Source organism: Erpetoichthys calabaricus, chromosome 11, assembly GCF_900747795.2.
Source record: "Erpetoichthys calabaricus chromosome 11, fErpCal1.3, whole genome shotgun sequence".
NCBI classification, from domain to species: Eukaryota; Metazoa; Chordata; class Cladistia; order Polypteriformes; family Polypteridae; genus Erpetoichthys; species Erpetoichthys calabaricus.
In genome coordinates, this window is record NC_041404.2 from 118,317,942 (window position 1) to 118,345,887 (window position 27,946).

Consider the following 27,946-nt stretch of genomic DNA (forward strand, 5'->3'; position numbering starts at 1 on the left):
AATCAAATGATTGTCATCATGCTGGCTTCTGCTTGACAAACAACAACACCTTTATCTCCAAATCTGCACCTTAGACAGACTAGCCAGAAATGCCCAACATGGTAGTCCGCAACTGTACTGCTCTTTAAAATAATTTCATTTTTACAAATATTAAATATATGTAATGCCATCTGATATCCTGTTCTGTAATCAAGGAGATAAAAGTAAAGCCGACTAGGCAGCGGACTATTTTATTCTGTAGTTTAACATATCTACTTTGTGACCAGTTAATAGAAAAGCAGAAGTAGAAAAAAAACACACAAAGCAAGTTGCTATCTTCATTCATACAGAGCTAACACCTGGTTGATCACCAACTTTTCATTATAAACAGATTTGACATCTTAGAAACGTAGAGTCCGCCTGTCTGTCAACTCTGAGCACATATCTTGTTATTGAGCTGCACACAAATGTCTCCAATATTGTGCCGATAGTGTTTGTGATAGGAAGTAGACAGCTCTATCAGTGTCCAGCTGCTGTATTTTATTTAAAAGGATAAAATTTAATTTATAAGGAAAATATTATTTTTGACCCAGTACACAGATCTGACAACATTGTGTTAGAAATACCCATAAAGCAAAAGGCAGACAGCAGAAGTCTCAGTTGAAACGTGAGCAGACATGGCATAGAAAAAACATTCCAGTCAGCAAACTGTGTCAAAATAATAACTTAGAAGACTATTTTCCTGAGTAAAAGACTATGAGTAACCCAGGTGCCATGCGTGACAATCATCCTACATGACTACAATTATCATTTTCCTTCAGAAGTCGTACTAGAATGAGCTCACAGTTTTTTCCAATGTTCCGTTTTTATTTGTTGTCAATATCCAGGTTGACAAATCCAAAACTGGCAGTTTTGAGAGAAAGACGTAAGTCTGCTCTGACTTGATGGATGGAGCACACAATCAAACACAGCTTCAAATAGCCACTTTCGGGAAATTCAAATACATCAGTCATTCACACTTTAACCATATTTAACCATGGAGAGAACACCATTACCATAAAGATATCCCACTGTGGTCAAATGAGGAACTGCAAGTCCAAACGAGAAATGTTGGGGTGCTACCCCAGTTGTCTCAGTTTACTCATAAGGAAAATAATAAACAAAATATCCACTCAGCTGTGCAAAATTGAATGAAAATGCTTCCAAACTTAAAAGCTGCCGTTAAGGCTTGGAATGGTTTTCATGTTCAGTGACCAGGTAGGAGCTCCGTCCTGTAGTGTGGTCTTTTCACAAAGCAACACCTCCTTCTAGTGGCCATGGGATTTATGGCAGGAGAACCTGAAGGGGCAGAGACAAAATTATGTACCTCACTGGGTGTCTTCTTGGTACTGTGGAGGAACAGAAGAGGACATAATTAATAGGAAAATCATAATGGAACAGGCATCCCAACCTATGCTGCTCAGAAAGTATGATACTGTAAAGCTAAATGCAGAGCACTTGAAACGAAACGGATAAATCATGGCTACATATTATGCAACGATTAGAATTTTTAATGCATTCTTTGGCTTGACTATGACATTTTTATTGTCTATTTTTTATTATACCTTAATTGCCTTGTTTAAAACCTTACTTTAAATTGCATATTTGGCAATGAATTATCTGTCAAAACCTATTAAAAGTAGAGGGGAGAATTTGAATTGTAAAGACTGTATTATAATGAGAAGTATGACTTTTTACATCTTTGAACTGGCACTTTAATTCTGACTAGCCGTAACAGCAGGTCCTGCCATTCATAGAAAGAAGGCTGTAATGTTGGATGGATGTACAGCACTTATGGCTATAAACACAAAAGAAGGACTAGAAAATGAATAAATACAGCAATTTCTATGCTTACACATACTGTATCTATGGATACATGTAACTTATATGTTTAAAACCATGTTGTCTTCTCCTCTAGAGGACACAAGCTCTTGGCTGCTGGTAACTCATTCTCAAGGATGCGTCACTGCTTCCCTACGTTCTCTAGGGGAGTTAATGCTGCTAATCTTCACCAGCTCATTCAAGCTCGGTCCATAGCAAGCTTCTTTACATCTCCTGAATGCGAGGTCAATGACTAATATAACTTTTATTTTGCATGATTTTATTACTTCAGAGAAGCTGGACTTCTTTTTTTTATCACTGAGACCTGGATTGTTAATGGCATCCCATCATGTTTTGAACTCTCCCAGGTAGGGCCATCTTAACAGCATTATAGGCCCTCGGGAAAAGCAGTGCACTGGGGCCCCTACCTACACAACCACTCATCAAGTCACAACATACATAGATTAGCATGGGGCATTTAAAATGCTCCACTGTATTAGCCTGGCGAATTTCTATTGGTAAGCTGTCCCAGCAGAAGGCTGTCTCACCATTTCTTTTAAGTTTAGCTCTTGGAATTATAAGCTGACACTCATTTGAAGATCTAAGGTTACGATTTGGAGTGTAAGGTGAAAGGCATTCCGAAATATAGGATGGAGTTATGTTTAACAGCATTGAGATACATGATACTCATATAACTGATCACTTTTCTCAAATGATGGGTGTGACATTGTTACTACAAGCGGTGTCCCACACTATTCTCGTATTTTAAATTCTTCTATTATTTCTAATTATAAAAGCATATTTACCAGTTTGGATTTACAAGGCCAGTGTGAAAATATTGATGACTCCGTCTTAGTCATTAATTCATCTTGTAAAACAGTACTAGATTTAATCCCACCCCGGTAGTGCTGCTGCTTTGCAGTAAGGAGACTGTAGAAGATTGTGGGTTCGCTTCCCGGTTCCTCCCTGTGTGGATAGCGCTTTGAGTAATGAGAAAAGCGCTATATAAATGTAATGAATTATTATTATTATTATTATTACCCTCCCCTTCCTTAAAAAACGCTTAATGACACTACATAGGATTGCTGAACAATGGTGGAAGAAAGACAGGTTGACTGTATCTGCTAATATTTTTAGGATTTCTCTGTCTAACTTTCAGGATGGAGTTAAGCAATGTAAATATGATTACGTCTCTGATTTGGTATCCTGTAATTCTAAGAAAACCTAGGGTCTTATTTAAGGCAATTAATGCAGCTATTCACCACTGCTTCATGTGAGCAGTTTCTTTCATTTTTTGTCAGTAAAATTGATGCTATCTGCCCTAGCATTGTACCAACTGGCAATGTACTTCCTGCGGTCTTTCATGATATGGTTTTGGACTCTTGTGATGTTGTTACACTTTCACAGATGAAAAGTATTACAATAATCCCTCCTCAATCGCAGGGGTTGCGTTCCAGAACCCCCCGCGAAAGGTGAAAATCTGCGAAGTAAAAACCATATGTTCATATGGTTATTTTTATATATTTTAAGCCCTTATAAACTCTCCCACACTCTTATAAACATTTCCCGCACAATTATACAGCATAACCCCTTTGTATTCTCTTAGATATTAGGTAAGATTCATTGAAATTATGTATGTAAACACACTGTTTATATACAGTAAAACCTAAATATTATTTTAAAGATATCAAGTGTGTCCGATATCACATATGTTACAGCCATTATGACAGACAGGCCACCAGCAATAAATACGTACAATGCAAGCAAATTGTATACAGTAAAATGTGTGTACAGCGATAATAAACTATGTACATGTAATAAGTACTGTACGTAGAAAATTAATTATGTTACTCACCAACAATGACACTACGACTTGTCCGATAACGATAAGTTTAATTTTACTGCACAACAAAGGAGAGCGTTACAGCTCTTCTAAAGGAGCCTCTTCAGGCAACTGTGTAGCACCGCCATTGTTCTTCTTCTGGCAGTCTTCAATCCAAATCCCTAAAGCAGATTCCATCCGGACTACCGCCTTATTACATCCACTTACAACTCGTTTTGTGCCCTGGTTAAAATAAAGGACACTTTATTAAGTGTTTATTAAGGCCATAGATCTTATATTCTTTTCTTCCTTTTTAAATAAAAAACAATCGTGGACTCATTGATGCCGTAATGGCGTCCTGCAGCGATGTAGCTGTTCCCTTCCTTCAACATATCCAAAACTTTTACCTTTTCGGAAATCGTTAGTATCTTCTGTTGGCGCTTGGGCACGGCCCCTGAAGCAGTAGCAGGAGCACATTGATGCTGAATGAGCGAGACGAGACTTCCTGGTTAACACAGCAGAATCGAATTCTGCGCTCCGTCGCTGAGCCAATCAGCACACAGGGACTTAACTGCGTGCTCTGATTGGGTAGCTTCTCAGCCATCCGCCAATAGCGTCCCTTGTATGAAATCAACTGGGCAAACCAACTGAGGAAGCATGTACCAGAAGTAAAAAGACCCATTGTCCGCAGAATCCTGCGAAACAGCAAAAAATCCGTGTTATATATTTAGATATGCTTACATAAAAAAATCCGCGATAGAGTGAAGCCACAAAAGTCGAAGCGCGATATAGCGAGGGATTACTGTATTAACAAATGTATTCATACTTTTTGACCAATTGATGTTGCTCCACTGTGACTTCTGTTGGAGGCATTTGACATCCCGGGCCCCCCATTGTTGGCAATTATAAATCATTCTATTAGTCAGGGTGCTGTGCCCTCATTTTTTAAATATGTGGTTGGGTGACCTTGTCTTAAAAAGGCTGAGTTAGTTCCTGGAGTGTTAGCCAATTTCTGAATTGTCATTTTTGCCTAAAATATTAGAAAGAATTATTTATGAACAATTAGTCGATCACCTTAATTCTAATTATTTATATGAGATCTACCAAAGTGACTTTAGGCATTTTCATGGAGCTGAGACCACCCTCCTGAAAGCATTTAATGACATTGCTGTTATTACTGGTGGGGCAACAGTCTTTGTCCTTCTAGCTCTTTCAGCAGCACTATTGATCATGAAATCCTGCTGTTGCGACTTGAGCATCTGGTAGGGCTTAAAGGGGCTGCTCTCCACTGATTCAGGTCATATCTTACTGGTAGACATTTTTCAGTGACTTTCGATTCCTCTTTTTCATCTACTGTTCTGGTTAAATGTAGTGTTCCTCGCCTCAGGGATCCATTTTGGGACCTATTTCATTTTCTATATAACCTCATCAAATAGGAGCTATTTTTAGGAAGTTGAATGTTTCTTTTCATTGTTATGGTGATGACACAGATTTATATTCCTGAACAATCCTGCAATGAATTGGTTGCATAACTGTTTTGAAGAACTGAGATCCTAGATGGCTGACAAAATTTTTTGGCCTCAATCATAATAAAATGTAAGTGCTGTTAGTTGGTCCTACAGCCAAACCTCGAGTTGTATTTGAATTTCTTGGTACTTCTGAAGACCCCTATAAACCCCAGGTACAGAATCTTGGGGTTATTTTGACTTGAACCTCTCTTTTGAGAAACAGATTCATTCTGCATTCAACAGTTCTTTTGTCCAGCTTTGCCTTTCCTAGGGATCTTGAGAGCGTTACTCATGCTTTTATTTTTTCTCAGCTTGATTAGTGCAAGTCGTTGTATTCTGGAATCAGCAAATCCTTGATACATGGGTTGCAGTTCATTCAGAATGCTGCTGCTCATTTTTTGGTTGGGGCAAGAAAGTTTGCATCTCTGTGTCCAATTTTGATTCATTACACTGTTTGCCAGTTAGTTTTAAAATTGATTTTAAAATTTTGCTGCTGGTTTTTAAATCTTTACATGGGCATGCTCCCACCTATTTTGTGTTTTACATCAGCCACCCAGAGAGCTTAGGTCTGCTGTTTAGTTGTCTCTCGCAGTCCCTTGTACTAAGTGTAAAACTAAGGGTAACAGGGCTTTTGCAGCTGCTGTACCATGTTTGAGGAATTCTGTACCAATTTAAGGACCTGCAATTGATCAATTGATTTATTAAAATGAGACTAAAGACTAATTTCTATTCATTAGTTTTTCATGATCTTCAGCGATACTGGTAATTCTACCTTCTTACTCAGTAGTTTTCACTTTACTTTTGGTTGTGTGATGTTTTTATGGTTGTACTTATGTATTTTATGTTCTAGGTGAAGCACTTTGGCTACAGAATTACTGATGTTGTATTAAATGTGCTCTACAAATAAATTGACATTATATACTTGCTTGCCTACATAAATCCTTATTGAATTAAATAAGATATTTAAGCAGAAAACTATTCCTTATACACAATATTTTTGTCTTCATTAGCAGTTACTTCTCTTTGCTTTTCTGTATCAAGAACCTTTACTTGAACTTTTGCTCTCAGGGATGCTCTACACCAATCACATATTGTGGGTCATTTGTTAAACGTGGCAACGATAAAAAAAATACTAAAAATATCTAAAGTTTGTTGAGCCACAGAGATAGAGCAAATGGGGCATGTGCTTACATACCAAAATGTAGTCTAAAAATAAGTATTAATAGTTATAAACACACACATCTGCATTAGGTTTAAAAGCTGTATTCTGTTCGTGGGTTGTCCAAATTGGAATCTCTGATCTATGTTTTTTACTTAATATACACATTCACTTCTGCACGCTTCATAGCTTTATACTATACGATACTTGAGAAAATACATGATATTCAGATTTGTGAAATCTAAAGTAGTATCTGTGAATACATAAAGATACATTTTTTTCTTCCTGAGATTCACAAGAAACTGGACTCTAGTGCAGGCAAGAACTTCTCTCTGAAAAGAATGTTATTTCATCAAATAGTCTGTCTGGAAATTTTCTAAATGTGTAATGGATTAGAATCAGTGTTTAAAAAAAGGGACATATCTGTGTGTTGTTTTAAGAAAAACATGTAAATAGCAAATGTAAAAGCCAGTATGTAGAGAGACAATGTTTGAGATTGAGATGATAAGTAAGAAGGCACAATTCTCTTGCAGGTTATTATCGATAGCCATTTGCAGGACACATATATTTACCTGTCTCGCAAAAGAGACACCTGTTTTTAAAGGTCGAACTGTTTTGATGTGTATCTCATCAACAAACAGTACCATGGTAAAGGAACTACCTGCTTCCTTAGGAAAAATACATATTTACTTCACTTGAAAATGTACGTGTTCTGGAGATGCTGATCTCTTACCAAGTGTGGTCGAGCAAGGTATGACAACTGATCCCAAAAAATATTGAGGTGCCAGCCAAGTCACCTCTTTTTAATAGTATCTGAAAGACTCAAACGTAAACGGTGCACGATGATGCTTCAACAAAAGGTAATCTAGAAATAGTTGAGTGCTTAAAGCGATCAGGTCCAGTTCGGAGCTTCATCTCTCTAGAACGTCAGTCCAGAATGAGACATCACTGTCTGTTAAGTAAATTATTTATCATTTATTACACTCATCCTTCCTTAAGGAAGAATGATATTATATATGGAATGTTATATTTATTCATATAGGCATTCATTTACTTTCCACTCTTCCTCTAATGCTACAAGGGGTTCCATACCCTAGAATGATCAGAAACAAACATTGTGCCATAGGTGCCAGCCTATCATGGGGCACTCAAACACACACGATACTCACACATACAGGTCATAGAAACTCCACGTAGTGGTCTTACTTGAATCTGGACCCATAACCTTGGACCTTGAACAGTAAACTCTTCAGGCTTTTTATGTTTGATGTCTTTTTCAGATTTCTCAATATTTTAACTTATTAGGTCTAGTGTTGGGTAAAAATATTCAGTCAATGTAGCTACATTCTTCAGTCTGGACATCCTGAGATGCCCCAAAGTGATACTTGGTTTAAGTTGCTAGTGGGATTAATGGATAGTGCTGTCTTTCAAAACTGTAAAGGGCATACTGGAGAGCATTATGTGGTTCTCAATTTGTCTTGGTGCCCTGCCCTATGGATATATGATGTTCTGCACACCTCCAAGGGAGAAGGGGGTGATTTTGGCATGTAGAGGCTACACTGAGAGAGAGACAAGTTATCGAGAGAGAGTCAAGCATAGCATAGAGTAAAGAAGCATTTTGAGGCCACTTCTATTTCTGTGTCTTACTTCAAAGCCCAAAGGCAAATCTATTCTTGCTGCTCGTAGTAAAATAAAAACTAAAAGCATTTGACAGCCATGCTAAGAATTACTGGACCACCAGCAAAAAAAAAGCACCCTGTCAGACCTTCTATTTTCCACTTACAGGCAATCCCAGCATGACTCGCACATAGAAGAGCAAGGAGAGTAAGTTGCAAGTGTATCCTGTAATCTTCAATGTAAAGCAGGCATCTTTATGCACTCTGTGATAAAATAAACAGTTACAGCAGGAAGCAATGATCAAATTTACATGGAAACTATTGTGCAGAAAAGGTGACATGTTAGGTAGAAATTATTCCAAAACCAGGCAAAGGAATGATTTATTGGTCTGAAAAATATGGAGGTCACCAGTGTAGGGTAAAATCCCAACAGTTGTTTATGCAAGTGCTGATATGCAATGGCATAAATCATATACGTGCCAGATGCATTTCTGTTGCACATCCAAACGCTCTATTGTGGAGGTAGTAGTATACCTAGAGTACAGTAAGAACTGTAGGTGGTCTCTCACACATATTCTGTCTTGAATGTGTTGGCTGGCCAGGAAAAGGGCAGATGTTATTTAAAACAGACACCAGGTAGACATGCCACAAATTGCCAGTCATATAGTGATTTGATGCATGAACAGGTCATCCAAACCCGCCAAAGTAAGAGGAAAGATGACAAGAAGCAGCAAGTGTTGATCTTTTCCTTATTGCAGTGTTCATTTTTGTGTTGTAATATGATGGCCATCAACCACTAGAGAAATACAGAGGTGGACAAAATAACAGAAACACCTCTTGAAAATGGAATTAAATGTTGAAGTTAGTAATTCATAATTAGAAATGTGGCTGCATTGGTGCAACATATTGGCTTGATTGCCAATTAGCTGTATGTGTGAGCAGTAAACCTGACTGGACAATTGGGACTTTGAGATTAAATGTTGACATACCTAACATGAGATCCAAAATGGCCAAACAGTCAGCCCCTAAAATATGGTGCCTTGGTCAAAAATACTGCAAAATTACTTCATGGATCCAATTGAAGCAGTTTTAAATATAATGACAGCATATGCCTATCGGCAAAGAGAATCTCCTCACAAGTTGAAGATCACCTACAGTACATGGCTAGACAGACACTTCAGAGGATAGCTGGAAAATGCCACTAAAGTTAGTACAGCCTCAAAGCTTACCTAGTTTTAGCAAAAAATGTATACTATTCATGACTAGTGATGAGCAAATAGATTCATACAAATTTCAGTTCGCAGCTAGATATAGTGGTTCATTTCCAGATAAATTCATACTATTGACACAAGAGGAAAATTGTTAGTCCTGTCTGAAGTTTGCATCAACTGCACATGCATCTGCCTGTCATTTAGTATTTGAATAAAGAATTCTAGTGAATAAACTATTACCTGAATCATTTGTTGTGATGTGTAGACATATTTCTGAGACACCAAGTACAATCTGGAAGTAAGATTCTCACGTTGCTAATTATGATCATAATCTTGGCAATTGTAATCCTAAAGCTGCATTGGAGACAGAAAAGAAATTTGAAGCTCCACTGTACCTGGAGAAGTCACATCCTCAGTTTCCACAGCAAGAATCAAGAAACACAAAGGGATGGCTGCTAGGCAATGGTGGAGGCCGGGCAGGGAGGTGTGGCTTACTTTGTAGTAAGATTTTTTTGTGGAGAAAACATAGTACTGAACACAATGGTGCTTTCCATGTGTTTTCATATGGACAATATGCAGCATGTCATTTTTTATTTTATTTCAAGAAATGATCATAGTATAGAATCAAGCTGATAAAAGTACTTCAATTTATACAACAAATTAATAATAATTATTTTAATACCAGTAACGGCGCACTGCACAATAATGCAGTGCAGTGAATACACTTGACTTGACCATTCATAGTCTTCATACTCTTTCTCTGTACGTTTAGCATTTGTTTGCTCAGAGGTTGATGCACTTGCTGCTTCCTGAGCAGCTCTTCTTTTCTCCACCCTAGCAGCCCGCTTCTTCTCTTCTTTTGTTGGCATCTTTTCGCATTTAAAACTGATTCTGTCAGTGTTTGTGTTGCAATTATTTTGTACATTTTCCTTAATTTTTCACTTAACCTGGCACTTAAATCGTCAATCTGCCTCAAGAATGATTTAAGATATGAAGAGGTAGGGGAAGTGACGGCGAAGGTGGTAGGGATGAGAACGGCACCCATACGCATATAAAATAAAATAAAAATAAAAAAAGGAATAACCTTGGAGGTCAATCATCACCCTGAAAGCAGATAGTAGATGCCAGTAGTATATGTGTACCAAATTTCAGATCAATTGGTCAAACGGTTTGCAAGCTACAGGTGATTTAAAATCCTGAACAGACAAACAGACACCCACAGTAGCGTATTATATAAGAAGAATAGCGCATTTCTCACGATTCAAAGCGCTGTCCACACAGGGAGGACCCAGAACGCAAACCCATCATCTCCTTACTTCAAGGCAGCAGCGCTCCCACTACGCCAAATTACCTAAAAATGAATCTAGAAAAACACCAGTGTAATAAAAACACAGAAAAAAAAACAAGAATTCAACCCACAACTGAGAGAAAGAGAAAGGGTGGAGAGCCAAAAGTAGTAAATCCCATTTTGTTCCTCATAAATTCTTAATATATACTTTTAAATTAAGTATTGCAATGTTTTGATTCAGATACTCTACGTGTAAATTTGATTTTTTCTAATTTCAAATAATACAGAATGTCAGTTACCCACTGACTTGGGATTCTCCAAGTTAAGTGAAAAAAGTCTACATGCTAGTAGTGTGGTATCCGCTATTATAATCAATTTCTCCTTATTAACTTCAATCCCATCTAGGAGTATGCCAAATATAACTGCTAGCTTGTTAGAACTGATTGTGACCCCAAGGCTGTCTGATACATATTTAAAGTTTTTGTCCAAAATAATGTTAATTTGGTGCATTCCCAAAACATATGACTTAGTGATGCTGGAGTTAGATAACAACATTTGCAAATTGGGTATTGCCCTGTGTACATTTTAGACAATTTTAAACAAGATCAGTGTAATCAATGTAAGATTTTGAGTTGAATTGTTGAATCCTTGACACTGTGGCCAGGTACAGGAATGACAGATCCGAAACTGGAAGAAATTTTAAGGCACCAACCAGGTTGTCCTTTTAATTGTCTGAGGACAAAGCAAAACAAGAAAAACATAGAAAAGACGCTCTTCGGTGTAAGCAGATAAACTCAGGCAAATAAGTTGCTGAATGGCTTTAGTCGCTGCAAGAGGAGCTCCGTCCAACGGGTTGCTTGAGCCAGTAATGACACCTCCTTCTGGGATGCCCGGAGTTTTATGATAATTGGACTGGAAGGGGTGGTGTCAAATGCCCTCACTGGGTGGCTTTTTTTTGGCACTATGGAGAGAGAAGGAGATGACAATGTTAGTGGCAGCGCCTCCTCTCATCTGTGTGGGTTATTGCATACCTCAGCTGAGCCTGCGAGGAGATCCTCCAACACACAAGCATGACAACACATCTAGAGCTAGAGTCTAGTCTATGTATGGCTGACTTCCTCTAATTTTCTGAGATGTTAATTAAAAGTTCCTATTCCCAGCATTCCCTTGGATCAAAGAAGGGAAGATTCTTTGAAATGTTTTACATATTACTGAGGTGCTGTCTGAATCTTCAAGACTGAGAAATATTAATTCTGGAATAGAAATGAGAGGGAGGTGTGGAAAATTGGGTAGTTTTTTTTAGCAAAATTACTTATATGAAAGTAGTGGAAAAATTGTGTTACAGGAAATTAAATTGGAAGTGTAGTTGTTCATAAGACACAATAATGTTTTCTACATACACTTGTCCAAGTGTCTTAATCCCAAGAGTTTCCTTAGGTTAAAAACTGAGAAGTTTTGAGAAGGCTGAAAAACAGTGATTACCATGTAGAGGAGCAACAGATAAAAGCTTGTCTGCCTTGAAGTGCGTCCTGCATTGGCTGCATCTTCTGAGTGATTTGGTGGATAACTGGATTGTGCATATTGACGAAAGTTAGTATTTTACTGGAGACCAAAGCAGGGCATACTTTATAAAGAAGATATAGAGCAAGATTTGATTTCTATTGCTGGTGTAAATTCTTTATTTATATTATTTATGCCAGATCTTTGTAGTATGTTTACTTGCACTGCACTGTTTTGCAGTAATTTGAACAAGAGGCATACATAGAAACGAATTTCCTGCTGTGCAACAGGATTCAATGCACTACACAAATGCAGAAAAGAACACAGGTAAATGATGTAAACAAGGCTTTAGGGAGCAGTATTTCTTGTTTTTCACCCCAAAAACTCATTTTGGTGAGCTTCACGTTTCACAAATGTGAAATTGCCTGCTAAACAAAAAAGTCTGAATTATGATAAGATGCCCTAATTCAGGGTGTTCATAAGAAATGTAATAATTTGATTCATGAGGTTGAAGTACATAATAAACAAGAATAAACATTCATAATATGAGAATTATTAAAAAGTGTGCTTCAATTTAAATATTTAAGGCTAAGTATTCTCAGTCATAACAGAAATGTGTAATTTTTTCACCCTCTAATAGAGGTCCATGAAGGGCTATATATTCATGATCAGCAACCCTTGAATTAGCATAAACAACACTTCACTTGTCTATATTACTGATTCTCATTTTTCAAAGTTTTGGAAAAAGAAGTAGTAACTTTGAATCCTTGTATCCCATTATTTGGATACACCTCTGGAGTCAATTTATGTGGCATGCATATCTTCAAGTCCATCGGATCATTTTTGCCCTAAGACTCTAATTGGTTTACTCTTTACCATAAGGCCCTAATTTTCTGCCGAAAATATGTTCAAAAATACCCAATAAAGGTTTTTTTGGGGTTTAGTAGATTAAAAATAGGGGGGTTACTGTAGCACTTAGATGTCTTGAATAACTACACATCAAGATGAGTCAAAAGGAATATCATATGTGGGGGTTTTCGTGTCAGAAGGAGCCAGATAAAAAAAAAAAAAAAGATTTTAAAGTGCTAATAAGTAATTCTTATGAACACAATTTTAGCATCAGTTTTGGAAAAGAGAGAGAGAGAGAGGTTGCCGCACCCACCACACAACAAACCACCTCAGGATACCAAATTAGGACCTGAGCACAGCTGTGCAACTGGAGACACCACAGCTCAGTTTTGCAAAACTGTAAGCAAATTAAAACTTGTCTGTTTCACTCAGCACTGAACATGTACTTCACAAAGCTGGAAATGACAGCAACACTACCTTTTGGAAACCTCTTGTATTTAAGGCTAACTCATAAAAATTACCTGAGTAAAGGAGTACAACACCTAGACCACAACTCAATTAACAAATTACAAGTAGGTTTTAATTTGGAAGATGCCTTCAACCCAGAATGTCTCGTGCCAACTGTTAAACATAATGGGTGACCTTGAATAGTTTGGAAAACCATCTCATTCAAGTCATTAGTTATAATGATTACTCTGCATGGTTATGTACTGGCCAAGGACTATGAAGCCATTTCAGAAGACCAGGGGCCTCATGCATAACATCATGCATAAAATTCACACTAAAACATGGCGTGTGGACAAAAGCGGAAATGTTCGTACGCATAAAAAAATCCAGATACATAATTCTGTACGTTAGCCAACTTCCACGTTCCTCCGCTATATAAGCCCCGGTCAGCATGAAAAATAACGCACATGCACGTGCCTGCTGCCACTCCCCAACTCCTCCCAGAATTACACCTCTTTGAATATGCAAATCAATATAAATAGCCCTTAAGCTCAGTGTTCTGTGAAAAGGCAATGGCAAAAGCAAGGGGGAAAAATAGAAGAATTGCAGCGAATACCAAGTGGAGGCAAGGAAAATGTACTATTTGTTGGTTTAACACTAGAATTACCAGAGTCTACGAAAAAACTCGTAGATCCGGCCCACCTTAAAACTGTTCTCACCTCTCTTTTGTCTTCTAAATGTGCCGATTAAGAGGAGCAGCGAGTAGCCGGCTATTCCATCCCCCACCGTCGCAGAATGTTCACTAAGTTTTCCCAGCTCATGCCTTGTTTGATTACCTGGGAGTGACTGAACTGCTGGAGTTTTAGAATAGAAATAATAGATCGCTATTTGGAATACATGCATTTCATGCGTGTTCCATTTCTACAGTAATCTGTGTAAACATATTGCTAAAACAGAAACTTTTTCATATTTTAGTAATAAATGTTACAAAATGTAGGCATAAACTATAGAATGTGTAAAGCCCGAGTTCCTAAGATCAAATAAACACTTCCACAAAAGCTTCACACACCATATAACAGTTTCCATGGCGTAGCGCGCTAAGATTTGCCTCTTAGAGCAGAGCCGCTTTACTTTGCCTCACAAACATGACTTCAATTCCCCGCTGGGGATACAGTGTTACTTCTTTTTTTTCTTTTTAACCTCAAACGGACATAAAATTTGTAAATTGGTATGCACTGTCAGTTAATGAGATCGTTATATTTTCATGTGGGATGCTCCTTTTAAAATATTTTTTTAACAATTGAGACTGCAATTAATATGAACAACTGTCCTTATAACTTATTTTTTTCAAGATCCATAACACACAGACAGACAGAGCACTGCGTAATACAGAGACAGACAGGCAGAGATATACAAACAAATAGGGAAGGCACATGTACTGAAAGAAAAAAAAATCAACATGCGCGTTGTTTCTGCAGCGCTGTTACTTAGAGAGTCAGATCGGGGGGAGGGGTGATGTTAGACCAGGTGAGCTCATTCAGTGCTGCAGAAACAACGCACATTTTGATTTTTTTTTTCTTTCAGTACATGTGCCTTCCCTGTTTATTTGTATATCTCTGCCTGTCTGTCTCTGTATTACGCAGTGCTCTGTCTGTCTGTGTGTTATGGATCTTGAAAAAATAAGTTATAAGGACGGTTTGCTGACTTGGAGCACCACTGCCTTTGCCACAGAGACGCGAGTTCGATTCCCAGCTTTGAAGAAAGTGTTTTTTTTTCCTCAAACGGACATTGAATTTATAAATTGGTATGCACTGTAAATCGTTAACTTTAAAATGTCAATCGCGGTTATTTCTGTTGATTAATTCATGCTTTTTTACTTAGAGTCAGAACAGGAGCTTTTTCAGCTTATTCAGCTTCTGATCTGACTCAAACAGTGCCAGTATAACTTCACACCCAACCTGACGCTGTTCGTTTTCAAATAATATTGCATTACTTCGACGATGTTTTCTGATTGGTACTATTCGCGTCATAAAATGATTTCTTCAAAACGTCACATATATTTGTCTCTTTCTTTTTTTAAAATGTGCGTTGTAGCACTCAGCAACTGGCCACCTGCATGTTCTTGCACACACTAAATCAGACAGCGCTATATGCAATCATCAGATTCAAATGTTAACAGTTATATAGCACAGAATGGAAATCAGCAGTTCTTAGCATTCCACCTACTGTAACTTGCTTTCTGTTTTCTTCGGTTATAGTCTTGAATAAAAGTGCACTTGTTTTGTTATACTTTTACATCAACATATGTTCCTGTGTTTGAGCTACATGGGCATGCTCAAAAAATACATGTATAATGCCACGAAAAGTGCATGCAGACACTTCAGTTCACAAGAATTGGTACGACAATGCAGTCACAAGTACACTGCAGAGCTTTAGCGCATCTTTATTTGAAAACAGCAGTGTCAGATGGGGAGTGTCTGATGATTGCATATAGCGCTGAAGTTACTGCTCTTTACTATGCTTTGCTCTGCATGTCCTGGAGTACAAAAGAAACAGCATACAGCAACACGTGGGGACTGGCAATACTGGGGGAAAAAAACACGCGGTCATATGTATCGTGATACACTGCAGAACTATAGCGCATCTTTATGTAAAAACAGCAGTGTCAGGTGGGGGGCGGTAAGGATGGATCCTGAACGCGACTGAGACAATGAAAAGTGAATTTAAAAAAAATAAAGCTAACCTTTATAAATATCATAAATTACACCGGCTGTTACAGACTGAAATCAAATGTATCATTTTATTCTAAAATAGTGAAAATAAGAACACTTCTCAAATGGGATTTGTGTAGGATCAAACTCATGACCTTCTGATTCCTAGTCAGCGACTGATACTGTTACGCCACGGAACCAGTGATAGTTAATTCTTGTCAATGTCTCACACTAAGACGGGTTTTTTTGGCGGTGGCTTTTTTTTGTACCTTTTGTGAAAGTGTTTCTTTGATATTTGGACTTCAGGCTTCATACATTATATAGTTTATGCCTACATTTTGTCATTTGCTACTAGAATATTGTAAACCGTTTCTGTTTTAACAATGTGTTTACACAGATTACTGTAGAAATGCAACACATATGAAATGCGTGTGTTCCAAATAACAATCTTATTATTTCTACTCTAAAACTCCACTTCACTCCCATATAATCAATCAAGGCATTAGCTGGGAAAAGCTTGTTTACGTTCTAAGTTGTTGGGGGGATGGAATAGCCGGCTGCTGGCAGGTTGTCTTTATCAGTACATTTAGATGACAAAAGACGCTGGCGGAGAGGTGAGAAAGGTTTTAAGAAGCGATTTAAGGTGGGCCGGATCTACGAGTTTTTTCGTAGGCTCTGGTAATTCTAGTGTTAAACAGATGTATAAGCAACAAATGGAAGTTGATCGATTGACATAGAGTGTCGGAGAAACTCGAAAGCTAAAATTCACAAAGTTGCACAGTGCCCAAAATAAAAAGACGTTGTCATATATCAAAGTTGCTGTGAAAAGGCGAGTTGTAGCCCACTGTCTGAGAGTCATATGAAAGCTTATTAGGGTACACAGAAAGGACAAAAAAATAGGGACACAATGGGAAAAAAGCTTGAAATGTCAACTTTAATCTCGAAATTTTCACTTTAATTACATAGTTTATTTTGTCGTTAAAGAAGAACATCATAAACTTCAACTTAAAATCATTTAATTTACTAGGTTCTCAAATCCCATCGTAACTAAAGTAGCACATTAAATGCTCTGTTTTGTATGTGTTTTTCTATGTGGTCAATGTGTGTGAATCACTATGTGCTTCTTAAACGGGCTTTCTCTTCCTCACACAGGACACAGAATCCATTACATTCATGATATTACAGCTCTCTGAATAATTTAAATACTGAGATGTATACTTGATATCATTTTCATGATAATAGGAATTAAAGCATATATTAAACATGGGAACACGGTGGCGCAGTGATAGTGACGAGGTGGTGCCTCGCCCAGAGATTGTTCCTGCCTCACACAAGATACTTGCTGCGCCGTGCGCGACCTTCAATGAAATGATTTACTGCAGCAGTACTGTCTCTCTCAAAACGTACTAACCCCCAATTCCTGTCCTTCCTTTTCTTTCTCCAAGTAACTAATTGCCACATGATCAGCTCTGTAATAGATGCCAAGCTATCTGTAAGCTTAGAATGCAGATTCTTCAAAATGTTTATGAAACATTGAAATATCTTCATTGTACATGTTTAATTATTTTAGCATACAGCGCGAGGCAGAGCTCCTTGCTAGCGCTGCAACACCGTGACCTCACATGTTTAATTATTAACAATATAGATTGTTTAAATGATGTTAGCATTTTACCATATAATGTAATAAACATATTTTGCTGCATTTCATCTTAAAAATGATATCGTTACCATATGTAAATGCATACTAAAGTGGCTCAGGATGTGCAATATTATAACTGTATCGCAAGTTTACAATGAGGTAGTTGTACTTATAAGTACAAACAGTTCCACAAGGAGCACTTGATGGACTGTTTGATTGTGTTTATAGTTCTTGGGATGAAACTGTTTCTGAGCCGCAACGTCAGTACAGGAAAGGCTCTGAAGCATTTGTCGTATGGATGCAGTTCAATAGACTGTGCGCATGGCTGAGGCAGCGTGTGCTTGATGCTGTATACCGATAATTCTCTATCCACACTCAGATACAGTAATACAAATACTCCGAGTGGTGCAGTGAGAGTAATATGGAAAAAGATGATCCACTGTGGCAACCCCTAATGGGAGCAGCTGAAAGAAGAAGAAGGTGCAGTGAGAGTAACAACGCTAAAGCAGCCATGGTATTTTGAATAGTTTGACCATTCTGTGGACCATTATATTGTTACAGGTTAATTACAATCAGATGCCTTAAACTAATAAACAATATGTGGGTAATTTCAGTGTATATGATAAAGCCGCATCAGGGATGTGGATCTAAAAAACAAAGGGAAACTACACTGGAAAAAAAGCACTGTTTTGACACTGGGTGCCGCCAGTTTGCAAAACCAAGCGGAGAACTTGCGTACGCCAGGGTTTGAGCTAACGTGAAAATGTGCGTGGCTTTACACCAAGTTTAGGTTTTATACATCGCAATTTGAGCGTGGAAACGGGAGTACGCAACATTTTTGTGCTTACGCACCGTTTATACATGAGGCACCAGGTGCAATGCCAGAAACACTGTTACCTTATGATATTCCCCTATTCCCTAATATGTACTGCTAAACTAATTCAAGCATAGTCTAATGAAGCTTTGAGGTCAAACAACTTCTACAGCATGAGATCAAAAAATAACAGAATCCTTTTGGGATGTTCTGGAGCTCTGAGTATGTGTTTCTGCATTACCTCATCTCTCAAAGATGTAGAGGCTTTTCTTCTTGTAGAACGATGCAGTATTCCTCTACATGCAGTTTGAGACTTGTATAACAACATTCCAAACAGGACTGCTGTTCTGTACGGTGCTGTCACTCCTTATTAGTTTTTTAATATTAATATAGTGTTAGATGTTTCAACAACTTTGTATACCTCCTGTATGATGTAGGTCCCTATGATTAATGATTCAACCCCTATTTGTAAGTTGCAAGTGGAATCATGCTGAGTGGAAGAAACTAAAAGGAAATTCTAGAAAAGCATTCAGACAGGCAGAATCTGTCAGTCTGGAGGAGCATATATTTATTAAGTAATTTACTTATTGGTATTGTCATTGTTATTGAGCAGAGTAGTGGATCTCTTTTTAAAGGATCTGGTCTGGTAACTTGGTAGTTGCTGGTTTGAATCTTCGTGGTGACTGATGGAATGCTGCACTTCAGATAGTGTGGTTTGTGGCCGGCTAAATATTCGTGCCATCACCCCCAGGCCACCAGGTGGAGCTCTCCCAACAGCGTGGACGTTCCCCGAATTCCAGCAGGGCCTCATGGACTTTGTAGTTCATATGCACAGCCCTGCTGGATACCATGGGGACCACCAGGAGTCGCTGTGGGGAGGCTGCCGGACTCTTACTTGCCCTATAACCCGGAGGTGCGTCATGATCACATGACAAGAGGAAACGACGTGCTTCCGGGTTGAAGAAAGGAGCTTTTTATCCGACCCGGAAGTGTTCATGATCACATGGACAGAAGGGAGAAACACTTCCGGGTCAGGGACTATATAAAGGACTCTGGGAAACCAGTACGCTGAGCTGAGCTGGGAGGAAGGGTGGCGAAGTGTCTGGGAGTGTGGAGGATTGATTATTGTATTGTTTATTGATTAGTTTATGAGTATTATGGAGTGGAGGGTGCTTTGTGCACTGTATGGTTCAAATAAAAGTAATATTTGGACTTTTACCTGGTGTCTGGAGTCGAGTCAGAAGGTTCAAGAGGACGACAAGGGCCTCAATCTGCGACAATAGTCAAACTTAAATAGAGGATACTACGCTTTCCAGCCATTAAAGAGGGTTGGCAGAATGATGCCATTATTGACTATTAGCTAAATCTTTGCAGAGAAATCTGTCCTGCTGGAGTGTTTTTCACTTAGTAAAAGCCCACCATGCATAACCTTACATTTACTGATGGGCACCTTACAATTAGTAGATGTGGTCAGTTTTAATACAAATTTAACTTAAGCTGTTTGTGTCCTCCAGGCTTGACTTTCTCTTATTGAAGTTGTACCCATGTTACTGGTTTATCTGTTTTTCTTTTCTTCTGGATAGACATAAGCCTTGTCTTCCCAAAGTTTGTCAGAGGAGCTCTAGGTTCTGACAAGGACAAGTGCAAAAGCATACTCGTACAATGCAGTAACTTGGCCTGTTTATTATAAAGGGCAAGGCTATAGAGTTAATAAACTTCTAGGGTTGTACTTAGCTTGTCTTTGAAATTAATAAATACTGCCTTATCAAGATCAGACTATAGTCCTTTCTCATACCGGCATTGGAGATCTAGTTTCTTGGTTATTAATTTTGGCACTACACTAACTTTTCTGTGGACTTCAGTTCAACAAAGTCATAAAGTTCACTGAGCTCCTTTACCACGGTTGGATATTCTGCTAAATAACCCAGTGATGTTGACTTGAATTAAACGATGACAAAGTTTAATAAAGAAGTAAATATCATTTGTTTTGTAATTCTGGTGCTTGAGTCTGTTTAGGTGAGTGTGGTCAGGTATAATATAATAATTTTAAATCTTAGTCCCTGGACATTGTAATTGTTAGGAGACAGAGTCTCCAGGGCTTACTGTGAGTGACGAAAAGACCAGAGGCCTCATGTATAAACGGTATGTATGCACAAAAATGTTGCGTACACCCGTTTCCACGCTCACATCATGATATATAAAACCTAAACTGGCGTACACAAGTTCTCCGCTCTGGTTTTGCAAACAGGCGGCACCCAGCATCAAAGCAATGCTATTATTCCAGTGTGGTTTCCCTTTCTTTTTTAGATCCACATCCCTAACATGGCTTTATAAAATACACTGAAATTAACCGCATATTATTTACTAGTTTAAGGCATCCGAATGTAATTAACCTGTAACAGTATAATGGTTCACGGAATGGCCAAACTATTCCAAATACCATAGCTGCTTTAGCGTTGTTACTCTCACTGCACCACTTTGAGTATTTATCCCACTATATCTGAGTGTGGAATCACAGCTCACAGAATTACACGCTGCCTCAGCCATGTGTACAGTCTATTTGAACTTCAACCACAAAGAAAACGCTTCAGAGCCTTTCCTGTAGGGACCTCGAGGTTCAGAAACAGTTTCATCTCAAGAACTATAAAAGCACTCAATCAGTCCATCAAGTGCTCCTGGTAGAACTGTTTGTACTTATAAGTACAATTACTTCACTGTAAACTTGCGATACAGTTATAATATTGCACAACCTGAGCCATTTTATAAAGCGCATATACACATATGATGATGACTGGCTTCTAAGTCGATTTAGATTTCCAAGCGCTATCTTCTTGGAGTTCTTGATATCATTTTTAAGATGAAATGCAGCAAAGTATGTTTATTACATTATACAGGTAAAACTTTAACATCATTTAAATAATCTATATTGTTAATAATTAAACATGTGAGGACATGGTGGACAGTGATAGCGACAAACTGGTGCCCAGTTCAGGGATTGTTCCTGCCTCGCGCTGTATTCTTGCTGGGGCTGTCGCGACCCTGGATGGATAGATGGATTGAATAATTGAACATGTACTATGAAGATATTTCAATGTTCCTTAAAAGTTTTGAAGAATCTGCATTCTAAGTTTACAGATGGCTTTACATCTTTTACAGAGCTGATTGTGTGGTGATTAGTTACTTGGAGAAAGAAAAGTAAGGACAGGAATTGGGGATAGTACATTTGAAAGAGACAGTACTGCTGCAATAAATGATTTCATTGAAGGCATCTTGCGTGAGGCAGGAACAATCTCTGGATGGGGCGCCAGTTCGTCATTATCACTGCGCCACTGTGTTCCCATGTTTAATACATGATTTAATCTCTATCATCATGTAAATGATATCAAGTATACATCTTAGTATTTAAATTGTTCAGTGAGGTGTGATATCATAAATGTAATGTATTCTGTGTCCTGTCTGAGGAAGAGAAAGCCTGTTTAAGAAGTACATAGTAGTTCACACACACAGAGTACATAGAAGAACACATATAAAACAAAGCATTTAACGTGTTACTTTAGTTATGATGAGATTTAAGAAACTAGTAAATTAAACAATTTTAAGATGAAGTTTATGACATTTGTGAACGCTGAAGTCGAAAAATAACAGGAAAAACACAAATTTAAAAATAAAAAGCTATTTCTTTATTCTTGGTGAGTTAAAAAAAAACTGTGAGACTGCTCCTAACCACCCCCCCAGCCCAGTCAACTGATTTGGGATCAGACAGACTGCCCTAAAAGAAAACATTTTCTCTCTTTTATCAACTAGCTTGTTCATTAGACAAAGAGAGAAAAAACATAGCAGCTCATTTTGAGGTCATACCTAGATTGCTGTAAATTACGGTTACATCATGATTTATTACATACAGGAGTATACCAAAATAAAGAGTTATCAGGCACTCGCATTCCTAAGGAATATGCCCTTCTCAGTATACACACACAAGACCAATTTAAGCAGTTTCTTATAGTTAATTACATTAGTTATAAAGAGATTACATTCTTATAGCTTTAATATCTTCATTAGATTATATATGTTTGGTTAGATTAATAATCCTTATTTATTAACTCATAAGTGACATGTTTTCTTATATTTTTAAACAAGAGTAAAGAAACAATCACATTAATTTATAATATCACAGGGTGTTCTGTTAGTATCAAGAGGTCAGCATTTTCACATAAAAGAATGTAAGTTAATCATATAATTCTGTGCACAAGCTTAATTCTTTTTCTACCTAAATGAAGAACAAATTCATATAGAAATAATAAATCATATAGTTCTCTGCAGCATGACTAATACAAAATACAGTCATTGGTATTTGTGAGATAAATACTTATAATCATCTGCGGTGGGCTGGCGCCCTGCCCGTGGTCTGCTTCCTGCCTTGCACCCTGTGTTGGCTGGGATTCGCTACAGCAGACCCCGTGACCCTGTAGTTAGGCTATAGCAGGTTGGATAATGGATGGATGGATAATGGATGGATGGACGGATGGATGGATGGATGGATACTGTGATAGTTTGAGGTCTCCGTGACCCCTTGAACTCTCAGACTAGACGTCAGACACCAGGTAAAAGTCCAAATAATGATTTATTAATAATAATAATTGTGCACAAAGCACCCTCCTCTCCACAATACTCAATAATCAACAATACACAATAATCAATCCTCCACACTCCCAGACGCGTTGCCACCCTTCCACCCAGCTCAGCTCGACATCTGGGATTTCCCATAGTCCTTTTATAGTCCTGATCCGGAAGTGTTTCGTCCTCTCTGTCCACGTGACTAGGAACACTTCCGGGTCATATAAAAAACTCTTCTTCACCCCGGAGGCACGTCGTTTCTTCCTGTCATGTGATCATGACGCACCTCCGGGTTATAGGGCACATAAGAGTCCGACAACCTCCCTACAGCGACTCCTGGAGGCCCCCATGGTATCCAGCAGGGCTGTGCATATAAACTACAGAGTCCATGATGCCCTGCTGGAATTCGGGGCACGTTCATGCTGTCGGGAGAGCTCCTCCTGCCGGCCTGGGGGTGAGGGCCGGAGTAGAAAGCCAGCAATCCTTCACAATACTTATAAGCATTACAGTTAATAATGTTTTTTTCTTCTTTCTCACATTCTACTTTAATGACAAAATAAAATACAAGATTAAAGTGGAAATTTCAAGATTAAAGTTGACATTTCTAGCTTTTTTTCCCCACTGTGTCCCTATTTTTTTCTTTTCTCTGTACCCTAATAAGCTTGACACTCAGACGGTGGGCTACAACTCACCTTTTCATGGCGACTTTGGTATCTGACAACTTCTTTTTTATTTCGGGCACTGTGTGACTTTATGAACTTGAGCTTTCAAGTTTCTCCAACACTCTATGTCACTTGATCAACTTCCTTTTGTGGTTATACCAATGTTTAAACCAACAAATAGTATGTTTTTCCTTGCCTCCACTTGGTATTTGCTGAAATTCTTCTTTTGCCATTGTCTTTTCAGAGAATGCTGAAATTAAAGGCTATTTATATTGATTTGCATATTCTGGAATAAGACAGGGTGGGACAGCAGACGCGTGCATGTGTGTTACTTTTCACACTGACCGGGATTTATGGAACGGAAGAACATGGAAGTTGACGTATGCAGATTTATGCATCTGGATATACTTGTGCGTACGCACATTTCCGCTTTTGTCCATACGCCATGTTTTAGTGTGAATTCTACACACAGTGTTATGCATGAGGCCACAGGAGATAACAATATGATATGAAATCGTAATCAGTGCCAAGAAAAGGCCAATACCAAGAGACCAGAAATATAGTGATCCACACTGGGGTAAACCAAAAGTTAAAATCAAAGTCAAAATATTTGGAAAAGCAGCTAACTACAACAATGACATCATGGTTGTATTTGTACCAGAAGTTTATAAGTCACAGACATGATAACTGCAGTCATGTGTTCCATTAACTTGCATCACATAAATAACAAATGGAACAAAATAAGATAAATTTATATATAATAAGTTCCAAACAATATCTTCAAAAACTGCATGTACTACACTGATTTTTAGTAAAGTAAACTAACAGTTGGGCACTGAGAACATTTTAGAAGGGTGTCCCCATGTTAACACTCGGTAAGATGGTAAGAAGTTACCAGGATCAATTTTGAGCATTGTTAGGCTTTGTTTCAACATATAAATAAAATGTATTATTATTTACTATTACTATTACTATAATTATTATTACTTTACAAAATCATCCCGAACTTGAAATCAGAATAAGTATTTTCAGAAGGACCTCTGTTAGATTATGCCTGATGTGTTCAGTATTGGAAGCCTTTCTGAACTTTGAATTTTATGTTTAATTTTATTTTGCTACTAAAATAGCTAAGGGTTCCTCGTTATCATAACTTACAGTTTTGTAAAAAGTTTTTTCTTTTCTGTAAAATCCAACTTGCTATATATTTAATGATTTTCTATGATTGGCATATGCAAATTTGTTCCATACTTTCTAGAAAGAATTGCAGTCCGCCAAATCTTTTTTTAATTTTCTTTTTTAGGTACTCTTTATTGTAAGCGAGCAGGTGTTGCTAGTCGCACAATTTGCTATTGTAATTAAGACACAGTTCTGCCTTGTGGGGGGTCTCCTAATTTTTAATTTGAAAACAATATGATCTGTTTTTTTCTTTCTTGCTATTACCAAGGCAGTCTTTCTATTTTCTGCTTCTGGGAGTTTGCTTCAATTTTATGTTTTTCTGTAATGAACGAGCTTTATCTTTCATATCTATCTGTCAATCAGATTTTATTTCGGAGAGCATGCCGTGCAAAGACAATTCACAAAACTCTCAACAAAACAATTCAAAACAACTTCTTAAGGGTGTATTGGCCTCCATCTGGTTTTCTGAATTACTGCATGTGTTAAGACTGTAAAGTTTGTCAGTTCTTTTTGTAGAATGTACAATGGACAAGTCTCAGTTAGGCTTGTCATTATTTTTAATCTTAACTCATGTGTTCTTTGAAATTCTCTAGTGAAAAAGTAACTGTGAAAATGACTGTGTGGGAAGCTGGGTGATAATATATTGATTAAAAACTAAACAATTTAGAATTTAGCAGTAAAAAGACAACTATTTTTAGTGTGGATTTGTTCAGCTTAGTGAGCAAGGTTTTCCAAAAATGCAATCTTCAGGTGTGAATAAGTTGCCATAGCCCCCCCACTATATTATACTTAATCTAGTTAAGGTGATAATTAGAGTCAACTGTTTTAACATATTATTTAACAATTAGCTCTGGGAATCCAACTGACTATAACTCTTTTTATCTGAGTTATCATCAGGCATGATAAAATCCAAACAAACTGATGACAATCCACAGAAAACAAATCCATGAATGAAGATAGTTTAGTGTTCATTAATCTGTAAATAAATGTTTACAAAGCGGCATCTACCAAGCCACAATGCAAACCATACTGTCCAAATGTAGAAATTAGGGATATGTCAGACACATCAATCCTCCCAGCAGTTGCAGTCTTATATAAAAATCTCCAAAAGCCAGACATAAAATTTTTCCATGAAGTCACACATGTCCATCTATAGGCCCCCCACAGGTCATGTAAGGCCAATGTTCCTACCTCCACCATCTGAAAGACCCTGGTCAAAAATGGACTGCATGCCAGAGCAGAGAGCTAGAAACCACCACCCAGTATTAAGCACACACCTGGATTGATAGAAATGCTGGACTAATAACCTATGGACAGAAAATTACATAATGGACAATACTTTTTCACAGCACTGTTTAGACTAGGAGAAGCTACAAAAGCATAAATTGACTTACAGTTTTTCTCAGTTGCCTTGAAACATTTCTGGAATCATCCTTAACATTTTCAAAACAATAAGTGCAATTCTTGAAACAATTTGTATAAACAGCACCACACAATGGACTGTCTGTAGAAGCCTAAAACTTGCTCAAAATCTTTAGTTTATCTCCCAAACGTAAATATTTATGTCAATGAATGTTTCAGTGCCATCATTGTCCACAAACAGGAGAGTCAAAATGCTGAGCCATGTTGTCAATATAACAACGTACTCTGCAAGTATTTTAAGATGTGAACTATGGCCTGGTTTCGATGACAATGATTGAAAATAAGGCTGCTCTTTGTCTGTATGGCATACTGTATGTCAATTTCAACAGTACAAAGTTACGCATTACTGCATGTGTGACATGAATTGTAAGAGATTGGACAGGATTCACATTTATGCATTTACTGTTTTTACTGCAATTTGTTGACAGGCTATGTCATTGCTATACAGGAAAAAAAAAGACAAGAATATATTACAGCACAGCACGTAAAAATAAAATGCAAAATTAGAAATGTAAGCAAAGGAAACACCCCTTAGGCAGAACTGAACATGCAGCGCTGAATGTGGAATTGTAGTGCAGTCTTTCTAAACCTCCTGACATTCCTGTCTATCGGGCCATAGATTCTCATCCATATCACAACCGATATTTTCCCTTGCAATGCAGTGAGGAAAAAATCTTTTGGAATGTCTTATCCATCATCTATAGGCATCTGAGGTGATGTCCCCACATGCCACATCCTTGGCATCCAGCAGGGTCATCTGAGTATGTGGCTGACAATCGTAAACCTTCCACCTCCATGCATTATAAATCTCCCTTTATATTTAAAGAGGTTTAACAGTGAGAAAGCATGATGCAAGGATAGGAGAAAATTGTTATACCAGAGCAAAATTATTTTTCAAAGAAAGGGAACAAGAAACATCTTAAGATGATAATAATAATATAATGATGATGATGATGGGTACGCTAATAATTTAAAGAATGGTTACACAAGGGCAGAGAAATAGTTATCAGAGATGTAGTGTAGATGGTAGATAGGGCACTTGTATTTCAGTTAACATTTAAAAAACACATAAATTCTGTATTTGCTTTCTTACCTTAACTCATTATACAAATACAAATCAAGGACTTTGTTAAATGGTGCGACTCAAACCACCTACATCTGAACACCAGCAAAACCAAGGAGCTGGTGGTGGATTTTAGGAGGCCCATGCCCCTCATGGGACCCCGTGATCATCAGAGGTGACTGTGTGCAGAGGGTGCAGACCTATAAATACCTGGGAGTGCAGCTGGATGATAAATTGGACTGGATTGACAATATTGATGCTCTGTGTAAGAAAGGACAGAGCCGACTATACTTCCTTAGAAGGCTGGCATCATTCAACATCTGCAATAAGATGCTACACATGTTCTATCAGATGGTTGTGGCGAGCGCCCTCTTCTACACGGTGGTGTGCTGGGGAGGCAGCATTAAGAAGAAGGATGCCTCACGCCTGAACAAACTAGTGAGGAAGGCAGGCTCTGTTGTAGGCATGGAGCTGGATAGTTTGACATCCACGGCAGAGCAACGGGTGCTGAGCAGGCTCCTGTCAATCATGGAGAATCCACTGTATCCACTAAACAGTATCATCTCCAGACAGAGGAGCAGCTTCAGCTGACAGACTGCTGTCACT